The sequence below is a fragment of the Vigna unguiculata genome, chromosome 9 (assembly GCF_004118075.2).
Source record: "Vigna unguiculata cultivar IT97K-499-35 chromosome 9, ASM411807v1, whole genome shotgun sequence".
Lineage (NCBI taxonomy): Eukaryota > Viridiplantae > Streptophyta > Magnoliopsida > Fabales > Fabaceae > Vigna > Vigna unguiculata.
Genome location: NC_040287.1, coordinates 13,469,945 through 13,486,834, shown reverse-complemented (window position 1 = coordinate 13,486,834; position 16,890 = coordinate 13,469,945).

Sequence of the window (16,890 nt, the reverse complement as noted above, 5' to 3'; positions counted from 1 at the left end):
TTTCACTTAACTTAAGTGAAATCAGTCGATTAAAAACTAAATCAACTGATTGAATTTGTTGCAATTTAAGACTACTGCAGCCAACCTTTTAACCTGTTGAAAAACTATTCAACATACTAAAAGAGACATTTTAACATGTTGAAAAACCATTCAACAGATTAAAAACACAATAAAGACCAAACTACATCTAATTAATGCTATAAGGTCTACAACATGAATTACAAACTACAAATACACTTTCATAATGATGTAACTACATGGAGAGCACATGTTCCAGCCTTGATCACCATGGATATCATCAAATCTCCTTTCCTTCATCAATGTAGGCTTCATTCCAATGGTAATGGCTTCAAGATAGTTCAAAAGAGCTTCATTCAATCTTCATCAAATCTTCAAGAAGCAAACCACCTTGCCTTCTCATGTCAATAATCTCCCCCTGATTTGATGAAGCCAACCTCAATTTCCTTTCATCTATTTTCTTCTACCTTCCATTGCAAAATGCTTCCATTTGTTGGATACCAATTGATGAAGTAAAACCTTAGCTTGAAGCTTGTGAACCTGAAAAACATTTACAACAACAATACACACAAGCTAGCAAGTATACAAGTGTGATCATGCTCCCCCTATCAATAATATGAGTTCAAATTCATATTTGATTATTGCTTCCAATTTTAATGCTTAGTTTAATGTGATCAATTATCCAATTTCCAATTTTTCCAACTTTTCTCCCCCTTTGGATTCATCAAACAGAACAAATGCATAAAGATAACAAGCATTGCATTTCCTTTCATTAATACTGGAAGGGAATACAACCAACAGAAATTGAAAAACAACCAACTAAAACAGACAAAACTCAAATTGAAAAATCACAAACACAACGATGCAATGCATGATCCTAAACCACCACCATACTTAGTTATCCTGAGGATCATTTCTGGTCTGGAATAAGTGGAGCATATCATGGATGTCATGGATTTGGCCATCCAATGCATTGAACCTCTCATTGCAATAGTTGTGATGTTCATGTTGAGACACATTGAGCTCATGCAGCTGGTTCAGCACCATCCTCTCAAAATGTGAGTACACAGGACCTCTATCCTCTAGAGGGTTGTAGGGAATCAAGTCCATAGGTCCAGCAGTGGGTTCTTCCTCTTGATTTGCACCACTTGGACCGGCTTCATGGTCATGTGCACCACCAACAACAGCTACAACAGTTGTCCATCCATTTCCCACCTTGATAAAGCCCATTTTGTGTAGATTTTGGTTGGAGGTATGGTTCAATAGTCCAGTTGACTCCTCTAGCTCATCCTCTACATCAATACCAAAGTATTCAATGAATTTAGACACCAAAACCACATATGGAAGCCTAAAATCCGTGAGCCTCTTGGCCTTGAGCATGTGATGTATAATGAAAATGCAGCAATACAAGTGCTGTATTTATAATTCAACAAGCTGATTTTCAGAAACAGATGATTAAATGGTGCAGATTTTTCTAATTAATTCATTTTAGGTTACCCAAATCAATTTAATGCAGTGCAAAACAATATCTCATGCATTCATGATGTTTTCAATGTGTTTTTATGAGTGAATCAATCAGTTCGATCATGTGAGCTGCATGCACATTGGAATTGTACACTAGAATGCTTTTTGGTCAAACAATTCTGTAAAAGTAACACATGGCTGATGAAATAGGCAGTTAGGAGCAGATAGTACCTAACAAAAAGATACTTTTTTTGACTGGGTCAGCTTAACAATTCAATTCATGAATAAATGTACAGTTTAAGTAAAATCAACACGTTGAAAAACAGAATCAGTCGACTAAAACAACTTTAGAGCATCAAAGATTAAAAACAGAATCTGGTTAAGTGAAATCAACTAACTGATTTTGAAAATCAATCAATTGAAAACTGTGAAATTGAACTTTATTTTTTCTAATTCAGTTTTAATGAAATCAACATACTGAATTGTGAAAATAGCAGATTAAAAATCATAGCAAATCAATTTTTCAGCATTCAATGGCAGTTTAAGTGAAATAAACATGTTAAAATACAGAATCAACAGGTTGACAAATTATGAATTGTGCAAACAGAGGCAGATTTAAGTGAAATCAACACGTTGAAATGCAAAATCAACAGGTTGACTATGACACTTTTTAACTTTTGCATACAACAGCAGATTTTTATGAAACCAATGCATGATTACATAAGATTAACATGCTACAAACACATCAGACCACATTCTTGATGTCTAAAATGCCTAGTTCAATTCTTAGCTTGTTAAACCTATCTTTAGCCAATGGTTTTGTAAACAAATCCGCCAATTGATTTTTAGTTTTAACAAATTTGATTTCACAATCTCCCTTTTGAACATGATCACAAATGAAATGATGCCTAATCTCTATATGCTTGGTTTTAGAATGTTGTATTGGATTCTTGGTTAAGTTGATTGCACTAGTATTATCACAATATAAAGGTACCTTGCTTAACCTTACATCATAGTCCAAAAGTTGATGCTTCAACCATATGATTTGTGCACAACCATGTCCAGTAGCAATATAGTCAGCTTCAGCTTGGAAAGTGCCACACAAGCTTGCTTTTTTCTATTCCATGAGATTAGACTTGATCCAAGCAAATGGCAAGTACCACTTGTGCTTTTCCTATCCAATTTGCACCCTGCATAGTCCGAATCTGAAAAGCCACTAAGATTTATGTTAGAATCACATGGATACCATAAACCAACATTGGTTGTTCCTTTAAGGTACTTTAGAATCCTTTTTGCAGCCTTAAAGTGTGATTCCTTTGGATTTGCTTGAAATCTAGCACATAAGCATACTCCAAACTGAATATCTGGCCTACTTGCTGTAAGATAGAGCAAAGACTCAATCAACCCTCTATATTTGGTTGAATCCAATGGTTGGCCAACCTCATCTGCATCCATAAGACAATTTGTTGCAATTAGACTGGCAGCTTCCTTGCAATCCTCCATTTTGAACTTTTTCAACAAGTCAAAACAATATTTTGATTGATTTAAAAATGTTCCATGCTTGAGTTGCTTGACTTGCAGCCCTAGAAAGTAGGTAAGCTCACCCATCATGGACATCTCAAATTCTCCCTGTATAATTACAACAAACTCTTCACACATTGTATTGTTATTTAAACAAAAGATGATATCATCAACATACACTTGAACAAGCATAACATCATTATCACATTTTCTAATTAAGAGTGTTTTATCCATTGCACCTCTAGCATAACCTTTTGATAAGAGAAAATTGCTTAGCCTTTCATACCATTGTCTTGGTGCTTGTTTCAAACCATATAAGGCCTTTTTTAATTTGAAAACATGGTTAGGATAGAGATGATCCTCAAATCCATGAGGTTGTGATACATACACTTCTTCATTTAGGAAATCATTCAAGAATGCACTTTTCACATCCATTTGATGCAATTTAAAGTTACACATGCAAGCATATGCTAAGAGTAATCTCACAGCTTCTAGCCTAGCTACAAGTGCATAAGTTTCATCAAAATCAATACATTCTTCTTGATTATAACCTTTAGCAACTAGTTTAGCTTTGTTTCTTACAATATTACCATCTTCATCCATTTTGTTTCTAAAAACCCATTTGGTTCCAATTATATTCATATCATTAGTTTTAGGCACTAGAAACCACACATCATTTCTTGTGAATTGATTGAGTTCATCTTGCATAGCCACAGTCCAATTACTATCATTCAAAGCATCATTCACATTCTTAGGTTCAATTTGAGATACAAAAGCAACATGTTCACAAAATACAATCCTACGTCTAGTAGATACTCCCTATTTGATATCACCTATGATGTTGTCCTTTGATAAACCTCTAGGCTGGATCCAATCCTTGGGCAAGTTGTTGTCTGCAGCTTTTTCATTCGACTGTTTTGTCTTTTCAGTTGATTGATTTCCTGTGACAGTAGACTTTTCTGCAACAGAAATCTGTTTCTGCAGTAGATCTTCTTCATCTGCATTCATTGGCACTTGATCTTGCAACTTTGGGTTAGTTTCATCAAATACAACATGCATATACTCTTCAACAGTCATCAATCTCTTATTATAGACTCTATATGCATGACTTTGTGTAGCATAGCCTAGAAAAACACCTTCATTTATAAGAAAGCAATGTATACTATATGATGCATGATGCAGATCAATCAAGTATATTTGTTGACTCTTTTTCCTATCAATACAATACTACTACATGCATCATAGATAAGACAATGATTTGGTTCAAACACAACTTTAAAACCTTTGTCACTAAGTTGGTCAAGGTACCACAAGTCTTTCTTTTCACTTTTGATAACCTGCAAAACAAATATACATTACATGGTGCCCTTTTATAGGTTGGGTCCAACATGGTTAAGCCTTTCTTGATCCTTTTGGGATCCATTTCATAATCCCTTTAGGAACATCATATTTTCTAGCATAACAGTTCTTAATGACATGACCTTTTTGCATAGAATAGTTGCATGAAATGAATGGCATGTCACTTGGCATATTTTTTGAAAAGAAACTAGAGAACTTCTTGGTTTTCTTTTGAAAAGAAAGATTAAACCCAAGTCCAGCTTTGCCAAACACACAGTTTTGAGAACCAAGAACAACCTCTAAGTTTGCTTCCCCTCTTATGAACCTTGCACAGGTCGTTATAAGGTATTTCACTTGATTTTTCAAAACTGTGTAGTTTTCACAGGGTTTTTTAGCCGATTGATTTGTAAAACAGTCGGTTGAATTACTGTAAATCATTTCTAAATGCTCAAAATTAGTTTTTAAATCAGCTATTTCTTTTTCCAGTTGGCTAACTTTGTTTTCCAGCCAGTTGTTTAAGCCTTTCAACCGATTGTTTAATGCAGAAATCTTGTTTGCTTCATTATGCAACTCTTCAAAATCATGCAACAATTGATTATAGTCATTTAAGTCTAGAGAAATTACTTGGCTTAAGGAAGATGACTCCTAACCAGCCATGAGACACAAGTTGGCTTCTTCACTCTCATCTTGTGAGGAGCTACTTGTTGTTGAATCATCATTATCCTCCCATGCAATGTATGCACGTTTCTCCTTTGACTTCTTCTCCTTTTTCCTATCAACACTCTTCTCCTTTTCTTTGTTAGCATTTGGACATTCAATTTTGATATGTCCTTTTTTTCCACAGTTATAACATGTAAAATTAGAAGAGTTTGAATCATTGTGTTTGGAAGTATACCTCTTGGGATTACCTTTTATACCTTTCCTTTTGAGATACTTACCAAACCTCTTGACAAGGAGATTCAAGTTCTCACTTTCACTTGATTCAGCCACCTCATCCTCGAGTTCTTCATTCTTCTTGGTGCTAGTCTTCAAGGTTATGTTCTTAACCTTTTTCTCACTTGACTCAAGCTCATTAAGCCTTTACATCTCAATCTCATGCTCCCTAAGCTTACCAAACAATGCAGCTGCAGTCAAAGTGGATAGATCTCTTGTTTCTAAGATGGTCGTGACCTTTGGTTGCCAAGATCTATCAAGACACTTTAGCACCTTGATGTTTAACTCTTCCTTGTCAAATTCCTTACCCAAACCTATGAGATGGTTGACTATGTGAGTGAATCTCTTTTGCACATCCGCTATGGATTCTCCTTGTTTCATCTTGAATAGCTCATAGTCTTGAATCAAGGCATGTTTTCTTGCTCTCTTAACATCATTGGTTCCTTCATGAGTTACTTCAAAAACCTCCCACATTTCCTTGGCACTCTTGCATTGTGAAACACGAAAAAACTCATCCATGTTGAGAGATGAAGTGAGGATATTCTTTGCATTGCAATCATATTGAGCTCTCCTCCTTTCTTCCTCATTCCATTGAGTCCATGGCTTATTAACCTACACATCATCAACAATATGCTTAGGAGTATATGGTCCATTTATGATTGCATCCTATATCCCTTGATCTATTGACTCAATAAAGATTTTCATCCTAATTTTCCAAATTTGGTAATTAATGCCACTAAACATAGGGGGTCTATGAATTGAGGCACCTTCACCAAAGGGTAACTTGTTTTCAGCCATTTCAAGTAGTTCAAAACAGATTTAGGACCTTACTTGATCAAATTTCAAGTACCTTGCTCTAGATACCAATTGTTAGTTTTGAAATGGTTGAAAAGCCAAGAAAAGGGGGGGTTGAATTGGCTAGTTAAAAATTTAGGCTATCTTTGCAAGCTAAAAACCACCTTTAATTAAATCAAATAGATCATCAAATTAGGATGCAAACAGTACTGAACTGTACACTTTCAATCGATCAAAAACAGAGTTAACAGATTGATTTTACTAAATAGATTTTGTTCTGGTATAATCAATCGATTGAAACTAAAAAACAGTTGACTAAAATACTGGGAAAAATGCAGAAATGCGAATTTGAATTTTAAACCAGAAACAATGCTAAGGAATGATCAAGACCAGTTCCAAATGATTATACAAACATGCTCAATGCTGCAGATGCCATGAAAACATGCAAGAACATGAAAAAGATGATTAAAGCACAAGTTCTTGAAACCTTAAAATGAAAATGCAAGAGAGAAAGGTTAGAGAAGAGAGGACACCACAAGATTTTTATACTGGTTCACTCAAACCTGAGCTACATCCAGTTTGTCAAGGAAACCTTAGCTTGACTTTGCACTATTTCAAAAGTTTTACAAAGTATTGTCGCAACCAGAATCGCGACGAGAAGGCGAACCGAAAAGAAAAACGGGTTTAAAAAGAGATTTGGAGTCGCCACCATAGTTATTCTGGAAAACTATGGAAAACCTAAAAATAAAACAAGTCTACGAAAAACCAGATTTTGGATCCGGAAGTTGGTTACGCGTAGGGAAGGTGTTAGCACCCTACCGCGCCCGCCCGAGGGCGGTACCTTTAATTAAAAATGCAAAGTTGATGTGATTTTCAAAATATTAATTTTCCCAAAAATAATGACACAAATAATACTAAAAAGAAACAAAAATATTTTTCTTTTTATTTTGGGCCCGACAAGGATTGACCTTGGTCCTACGTATTTTCATTTAAAGTGAGAAATCAGGGTTACGTAGTTCTTTAAAAGATATTTGCAAAACAATTGAGAAAAAGATTTGATTTTTTTAGAGGTGAACCTGACAAGGACTGGCCTTGCTCCTACGTATCTCACAGTGGAGAATCAAGGATCACGTAGTTCTTAAAAAGATATCTTGTTTTAAAACGTTGATGTTTTTATATTTTGAAATCTTATATATTTTTTTTGGTGTTTTTGAATTACTTGAAAACATGTGTCACACGACGCGAGCGGTCGGACAAACACCAAGAGGGAAAGAAAACTATTTTTGATATTTTTGAAAATGAGTGTCACACGGTGCGGGCGACCAGACAAACACAATAAAGCAAAAGAAAATATTTTCGTTTTTTATATTTTTCTATTTTTTTGTAATTTTATATAATTTAAAATATTTTCATTTTCTCTTTTTTAAGAAAAGAAAAAAAATAATAATAACAAAAAAGATAGTAAAAAAAAAAACAACAACAATAGTAGGGTGCATGAGTAGTGTGGGAGGTGTAGAAAGTAATGCATAAACACAAGCCCCAAAAATGAGAACAAAAATATATGGGGTGCGAGTTATCAGATTTGGGAGGTGCACGCAGTAAATGAGGTGTGTGTACTAAAAGGTGGGGTGCAACGAGTAAAATATAAACAAGCCCAAAATAGGAGTAAAAACTGTGTGCAAGGGTGTATGATTAGTAATTGTGGAGGTGCGCGAGGAAGTGAAATGATGCAGCGACAGCCCAACAAGCAAAAAAACAAGGCGGGAGTGCAAGATCGTAAAAAGTGGAGGTGCACGAAGAATAAACATCCAACCTACGAAAGTCGTGCGTGGCGAAACTTAATATTGGGGGTGCGCGAGAAAAAACACACAGACCCAATTTTTTCTCTAACCCTAATTAGCTAAATCTCTCTTCACTTCACCAACGTCAGCCCCCCTCTCCAATTCCTCGAGCCACCGAGCCACCAAGACTCCAGCAGCAGGTGTAACTGCCGCAAGTCCCACGGCCGGCGAGACACGCCACCGTCGACGCCAGTCACCACCGGAAGCATCGCAGGGGAGAACCCAACTCCCTAAATCGTCCCTTTCTCATTTTTTTTCCTCCCGCGCGCGAGACAGAGGTTGTTTCTCCTTCAAGATGCCGCTGACGAAGCGTCTGTGACCACCGCCGTGAATGTTGATGTCGCTGGTGCTGCCAAGCTTCCCGAATCACCAGTTTTCTTGTTTCTTCTTCCCATGAGAGAGAAAGGCGTCCTAGCCTCTGCCACTCGCCACCACCGCGCCAGTCCCATTGTGACTAGGTCCGCAAACATAATGTGATCACACTCCACCGTTCAGAGCTCCGACTCGATGGAAGACTAAGTCCCACGCGATGCCGCCGACGTTTTTCTTTTTTCCTGTTTCTCCATTTCTGATTTGATGTATGTGATCGAAAGAAAAGCGAGAGCTTGCTGTTGTTCAGTTTTTAACAGAAGATGAAGAGTGGCGGTGAAGCGGGTTTGCTTGATTTTTCTGATTGCAGGTTGAAGGTGATGGAAGATGATAATGGAGAAGAGTAGGGACGGTGATGATGGTTAATAGAGGTGGTGATAATGCACAGTGGTATTGACAGGCTATGAAGGTGATGATGATTCACGGTGGTTTTGGGCTGGGTTATGTGGTGTTGAGAATGTGAGGATGAAGGTGCTGTTTTTGTTTTTTAGAGAAATGAATTCGGGAAAGCCTCCATGAGTGAAGAAGTTCCATCCTCATGAATGAAGGGATCTCTGATGATATTTGTTGTGCATCTGCTCTGTTCCTTTCCCACCTTGAGACGTGGGATAAGGCTGAAAGCAGATGTTGCTTCCTGCTCCTTCCTTCTTCAGCCATCATGACCATGGCCAGCTAGCTACCACCCATAACCATCAGAGACCTTACGTTAACCTCTTGGTCTTCTCTTTTTTTTTCATTTTATTTTTTTCTTAAATAATAAAAAGTAAAAAAGGAAAATAAAGAAAATTGTAAATAAAATAAAAATAAATAATATGATTAAAACAAAACAAAATAAAATAAAATAAAATATAATATAATAAAATAAAATAACATAAAATAAAAGAAAAAATAAAAATATAAAACAAAAAATAAAAATAAAATAAAAATAGAATAATAATAAAAATAAAATAAAATAAAATAAAAGTAAAATAAGATGAAAAGAAAAAAAATATTATAACCCGGACAAAATTGGGTGTTAACAAGTATCCACCTTTACACTTCCAAAATATGCAAAAACACCACAAAAGACTCTTGAATCACACAAGAATCACACCAATACAGCAATAACCCTCTTGCAGACTTGGAAAACCACCAGGAACACACACAAGGCTTGAGAAAGATCAAACCTCAGTGGTAGCACAGTTTAGCGTACCATAAACCACTTTCTCCAAGCTTCAAACCAAGCCAAAAGCTCCAAGAATTGATCCAAGATCAATCTTCAACAGCTGCAACACCTATGATCACAAAGGAGAGAGTTTCCACAAGTTTCCAGAACAAATCCGTGCTCTAAAATGATCAACAAACTTCTCTTTCGAAAATCACAACTTTTATAGTCAAACTGTTACGAAATTCAACAGGTTGATTTTCAAATCAATCGGTTGATTTCACTTAACTTAAGTGAAATCAGTCGATTAAAAACTAAATCAACTGATTGAATTTGTTGCAATTTAAGACTACTGCAGCCAACCTTTTAACCTGTTGAGAAACTATTCAACAGACTAAAAGAGACATTTTAACCTGTTGAAAAACCACTCAACAGATTAAAAACACAATAAAGACCAAACTACATCTAATTAATGCTATAAGGTCTACAACATGAATTACAAACTACAAATACACTTTCATAATGATGTAACTACATGGAGAGCACATGTTCCAGCCTTGATCACCATGGATATCATCAAATCTCCTTTCCTTCATCAATGTAGGCTTCATTCCAATGGTAATGGCTTCAAGATAGTTCAAAAGAGCTTCATTCAATCTTCATCAAATCTTCAAGAAGCAAACCATCTTGGCTTCTCATGTCAACAGTACAACATGTAAGCATCATATTCTACAATTTATTTCCAAATTTAACATTATCATCAAATGGATTTTCATCAATCTTCATCAACCACATGTGATCTCATGCACTTTGCTTTATCAAATCTTTGAACCAAGGTTTCTTATGCTAACAATATGATGATTCAATCTCACTTTCTTGTTGAATCATTTGGTGCAATCAACTAGGAACTCCAATCTAATTTCCAGCACTGCAGTTTTTTTTAATTGAATTTTTATTTGAGCATCATATACTTGTTGTATTAAGTCATGTGTTTCATTTACATGTCAAATCTCATGAGTTTTACCATTTAAAGTTTGCTTTTATAGATTGAATGTTAGAACCAATGAAAAATGCTAGAAGAATCATTGTTTTCTATAATGCAATTTGTTCTTGATGCATTTGTAAGCCACTTTCACTGATTGGTTTAGCTTTGAAGGGTTTTAATTTTTCTTTAATGATTCATGCTTGATACTAGATCATAATTAAGTTCATAGTAATAGCTTTTCCAATTGAAATTTTACAAATTTGTTTCAGTTTATCAAATATGTTCCAACAATTTGTTCAGACTGCACACTTATTGCTTTTGATTTATCACAATTAATTGAGCAATGCAAAGTCATATCTGTTTTGAACATAATTTGAGTAAAACCTTCACGAAAGAAAGACTCAAAGATGTTCTTATAGAGTTGATATAATACATCGTAAAGATATTTAGACTTTTGAATGGACTTCTCTACCACTTGCAATTGTCATCAGTCAAGTACTTGTCCTTCTCCTAGCAAAGATGAGGTTGTACCTGCAAAAAGTGTTTCAACGTTCAAGTCAATACAAAGCTTTTTCTCCCAAGGTATAATCTTTGAATTTAGTGATTAATGAAAAAAATGTCCCTAATTACCTGGTCCACCTGTATTTATACTAAAATTCCTTAAGAGTTAATACTTGTTTAACTTACCATCTTACATGTGTTGTGGTTTGGTTGTTAGTTTCAGCCTTAGGGCCTTTAGTTAGGGGTTGCGTGGGCTTGATACTAGAGACCTAATTTTTCTAGGAAGTTTGTTAGGTCTTTAGTGAATTCTTCTAAGTTCTGTTGGGAGAGAAGGGGAAAAGAGTCGTTCACATGTCAATATGTTGACATGAGTCTTTGTTGTTGTCTTTGTTAATTTTGTTAAATAGTTGGTGTGAGCTTTAGGGAACGACTGATATGTAGTCAAAAACATAATTTTATAATTAAATTAATAGAGGTGTATTAGTACTTAAAATAAAATTGGAAACCTTTGGTTTTAGAGAAACCTAAAATAAGGACTTTACATGCTTAGACTTAGACCTTAAGCCTGTTTGCTGACAATTATTTTTCTTCTTCAATTTAGTTGTTTGGAAATACCAAGTTCTTCCCTATAGAATATGTACTATGTCGGTTGTCCGGGGCCTGATCTGATTCTCAAAGATGCGTGAGATATCCCAAAACTGACCTAAAGTTTCTGGGCTCAAGAATTGGGCCTAAGTCCATCTTGTGACTAGTTGATATTTTATTAAGATATATCATCGTATAAGAGAAATTAGATATTTTATTAGTTAGTTAATATTTTTGTAACTACTTTGCCTATAAATTAAATGTTAACTCCTTTGGTCAAGGGATGAAACTATTTTGACTCGAGTACCCATTACTTCACCTTAGGTAAAGAGAGTTATTCATATTTTGGCTTCGGTAAACGATGCTTAATATTTTACCAAAATAATGGGTGTCCATCATGGGCCGATAAAGAAACCATATGTCCCTTAAGCCCTCCATTGAAAATGATCTATCATTCCCTTTAGACCTCGACTGGGGTTAATGTTCTTACTGCGTCGAAAAGTCTCACATCGCTTAGAAGTCAAGGTTAAAGACAGTTTAAATACCCTTAATGCCTCAAATTTATGGTGATTGACAATTAATTTATCATCAGACTTGAAATCGGAACAATTGGCGCCCACCATGGAGTTTAGTAAAACTCGATCTCAACCATACTCACTAAAAAACTCATTGCTTCATCTTTCATTCTCCATTGTTGAACCACCACCACAATCCTAAACCCCAAAATGTGAGTCTTTGCTTGTCGATCCTCTAGTTTCTTCAAGCGCAATCTAATAATTTTTAGTATAACCCTAATTTCATCTTGATTGGAGAATTCAAACAATCCATCGTAATCCCCACAACAACAACAATTATGTGGAAGTGAAGAAGAAAAATGTGCAAGGACCTTAAATTTCAGAGCATCATCCTCTACGAGCCCAACCAAATACTATTGATCTCACATCTCAGAACCCTTACAAGTCGCTTCGACTTCACGCTCTGTGGAGTTGGTACTTTCGTCCTCAAGTTTCCTACCCATCCTCGAAATCTTTGAGCACCCCTTCAAGTGCATTTTCTTTTGTCACCTCTCCTGGAAGGCCATCGTTCAGATCGAACAGGAGTACCAGGCACTTGCAAAGGAGATTCCTTGCATCATCACACGATTTCAAAAGCTTATGCTCATGATGAAAGAAGGCAAATTCCACATTCTCTCACCCTTTCAACGTCTTTATATATATATATATATATATATATATATATATATATATATATATATATATATATATATATATATATATATATATATATATATATATATATATATATATATATATATATATATATATATATATATATATATATATATATATATATATATATATATATATATGTATGTATGTATACTAACACATCAAAGTCAAACTTCAGGTTCTCCTTTTTACAATGACCCTCTCCTTGGGAATGGTTAGGTCCAAGTTATCTTTTGTGACAAATAATCCTTTCCATCGGAATGGTCAAGTCGAGGTCCTTCTTTTAGATATGGACCCTCCGCTTGAGAGTGTTGGATCCACGTTGTTGCATCGAGACCTTCTCCATGGGAATGGTCATCAAGTTTCTCACATATGGGCTCTCTCCTTGGGATTAGCCAAATCTTTCTTTCTGATCAAGGCACTCTACAAGGCAATGGTCATTGATTTCTTTGTCACATCAAGACCCTCTCCTTTGGAATGGTCATTGATTTCCTTTCTTTACATCATGGCCCTCTTCGAGGCAATGGTCATGGTTCCTTTGTTACATCGAGTCCCTCTCCCTAGGAATGGTCATCAATTTCTTTTCATCTCGACCCTGTCCTTGGGATTGGCCAAATCTTTCTTTTAGGTCGTGACTCTCTACTTGGTAATAGTCACCACATCTTTCCAAATCCTGACCCTCTTCATGGAATTGGTCATCGCATCCCTTTAAATAAGTTTTTATTCACCTTTTTCCTCTTTGAAACCCGAACGAAATTAGTGTCTCTATCTTTACTTATCTTTTACTATGATATTATGAAAAGTCAATTTTCAAATTATCTGGTAAAATCTAAGTAAAGAGAGGCAGATGTCAACCCCTAATTTCGTCCGGATGATAATGATAAGAAATAAAAGGTGAAAATAATATATAGAGAATATAAAAAAGAACACAAAATGGAAAATAAAATATACTTTTATTATTTAAGAAATAATATATATACTTATATTATATTTTTACCTTATTTAATTTGAATCTCTTTATTTTATCTTATTTTATTTTTGACTTTATTATTATTTTGATTTTATTTTTATTCTTTTTATTCTTATTTTACAATTTTATTTATTTATTATTATTATTATCTCTTTTTATTTTTATTTTTTATTTTTAGTTTTATATTACGTGTATATGTATATTTTTCTTTTCTTTTCTTCTCTAATTTATTTTACCCTTTTGTTTTATTCCATTTTTCTTTTCTTTTCTTTTTTAACTTTTATTTTATTTATTTATTTATTTATTGTGATGGTCAGGTTCACGGTTAGCTTTTTCTTTATTTGGGGAGTAATCAGTTGGCTAAGGTCCTACTCTATTACCATTCTTACTATTCATATAAAAAAATGGAAAGATTGCACCAGGGGGAAGTGATGGAAGGGGGGATAGGGTGGCTGACTCCATCTATTGGAAGTGATTAAAGGGGAAGATGACCAATATCAAAAGAAAAATTATAGCCAAGAAGCAACAACCATTCCCTTGGCCTAACCCTATATCTTGATGTTGGAGGCATAGAGTGCTTCAGTTTTTGAATCCTGCCCTAGATCTTTAACAGAGAGGAAGAGATTTGGATAACAACAGAATACAAATCTCTAGGGAGGAGAACAAAAGAAAAATAGAAGGAGGACGCACCTCTGAAAAAAAGAGAGAAGGAAATATTGGGAGAGAGCAACAAAAATCCAGTTGCAAGCAACACAAGCACAAGGAGACTACAAGAGGTAAGCACAACTAAATTCTTGAAATGTATGGATGAATGTTAAATAAAGGGTAGAGGAGAACCAATGTTGTCGGTGAGTCAAAGTCTCGAACGATGGCGGTCTTGGTCGCAACAGTCGCAGGGTTTGGTGTTTGGTTGCGTCACGTTGAGACGGGAAGAAGAAGAAGTGGACTTGGTCACGAAGGCCCTCTCGTTGAACGACGATGAGGCTACAAAGGTGGTCTTGGTTGCGATGACCAAGGTTTGGTTTCCGTGGTGCTCGCGTGACCCAGTCGCGGTGGCTGGTGTGGTGGGGGCGAGTTGTAGGAGTCATGGCGCTTTTTCCTCTCGCAAAAGAAGATGGTCGAGGATTGATGAGTGCACATTTTTGCCCTCATTTAATGTTTAGTTCTGGGTATTTAATTGAATTTGTGTGCTTAAAGTGTGATTTAATTAACAATTCTGATAATTAGGTTGTTTGAGCTTTGTGATAAAAATGTCTTAAAAAGTTATTTTTAGCTGCATAAATTATTTTTGGATATTTTAACGTTTGTTGATGCAGTTGAAGTTAAGATTAAGCTCATCTAAGGTGGAAAAATAAATTGATTGAAGTTACAAACCACCTTTAAATAAGGCTAAAATCAGCAGTTCTGGAAAAATCACTTCTGCACCCTCAGTTTTTATTTTACACACTCCTCTTGCAAGTGGACCACTTAAAAAATAAACTTGTTTTACACCCCTAGTTTCTACTAAGTTGCACCCCTCCTACCACTTAAACTCCACTCAACCAGATCATGCCATGTGGCAATCCTCCACTTATTAAACTAACCAATTAGAGAATGACACGTGTCATGATCCAGCAACTCAAAATTCAGCCAATCAAATGGTGCCACGTCATCATCTTCCATCTCTCCCACAAATGAGAAACCCTAATTTCTCCTCTTGCACCATGGAGCCTCCATCAGGCCCGCTGCTGATAGCACCTGCACCAGTTACGACCACCACAACAACGTTTAGCCACTATAGTTTCGTCATCATCTTCACGCAGCCAAAGGAGGAAGAAACCCTAAGGGAGGAGAGAGAATTGGATTGATGAGAGAAAAGATATGTCACGTGTTAGTTTGTTATTACACAGTTAACGAGTCAACTCTGGTTAATCATTCAAAGACCGATCAAACATTGCATATTCTGGTCAATGCGGGTCAAATGGTCAAATAAGAGGGGTTGAATTGGAAATATTGATATTTTTGGATGTATCTGCAAATTTGGACTACAGGATTAAAAATGGCTTATTAAGAAAATTAATGCAAATATTATTTGGTGATAATTTATCAGATATCTTTAAATAATTAATTTATTTAATTATATCATAAATTATTAACCAACTATATTTGTCAAATAGTTTATATCTCTCCAAATATCTTTGAATATTTATCTTTATATTTATTTTAAAAGATATTTGAGAGGTTTTAGCAACCGAAAAGCCTAGCCTAAGTCCTATATAAAGAGACCAAGGGAGGAGAAGAAGGAAAAGTTGGGACTTCGGAGATTTGGAACCCTTAGGGAGGCCTAATTTTGTTTCCTTTTTCTCTCTCCATTCTTCTATTATTTTTATTTTATTTTGCATTCCATGGAAGGTTAAACTTCTTGGGTTGATTCCATTGTAATTTCTTAATTGGATTATGAGGTTAGATCAATTAATTTGTTTGTTCTTTTGATTCTTGTTGAGATTTATTTTCATTTATGTCTTTTGGTTCTTAATTTAGTAAAAGTAATGATTTTTACATTGTAGCAAGTTAGCATAGTGTTAAATCTACATAACATAACAATTGTATGAGTCCAAGGGTTTTTAAATTTTAATTGAGAAGTTACTTTGATTAATTTTAGAAACTTTCATATGATTGAATGAGTTTTTGCTAATAATTGAAAAGTTACTTTGATTAAAGGTGAAAACTTATATTAGAATTAATCAAGAAGTTACTTTGGTTAATTAGCTTTTTACTAGATATAAAAGGTAAAAGAATGGACATAATTAGGATTAGTAATATTTAATTGAGAACTTACTTTGGTTAAATTTACTAAGATTAATCTACAAAGTTCTTGCTTTTGATTGAGAAGTTACTTTGGTTAAAAGTAAAGACGCCAACAAATTAATTGAGAGGTTACATTGATTAATTTGAAGTCTTAAATGAGAAATCAATAACAATAATCTTTAGGAAACCAATGATGAATCCTATTTTGAAAAAACAATGGAATCAATCTATTTTCTTTACTATTGTTTCTATCTTATTTTATCTTTTTATCTTTATCTCTCATATTTTTATTATTTTATTTGACAAACTCTTTTGTATAGTTTTATAAGAACTAAGTTGTTAAAAATCAATTCTGTGTTCGTTGAGAGATGACTTTGGGTTACTTTACCCTTTCTATTTTGTTGACTACT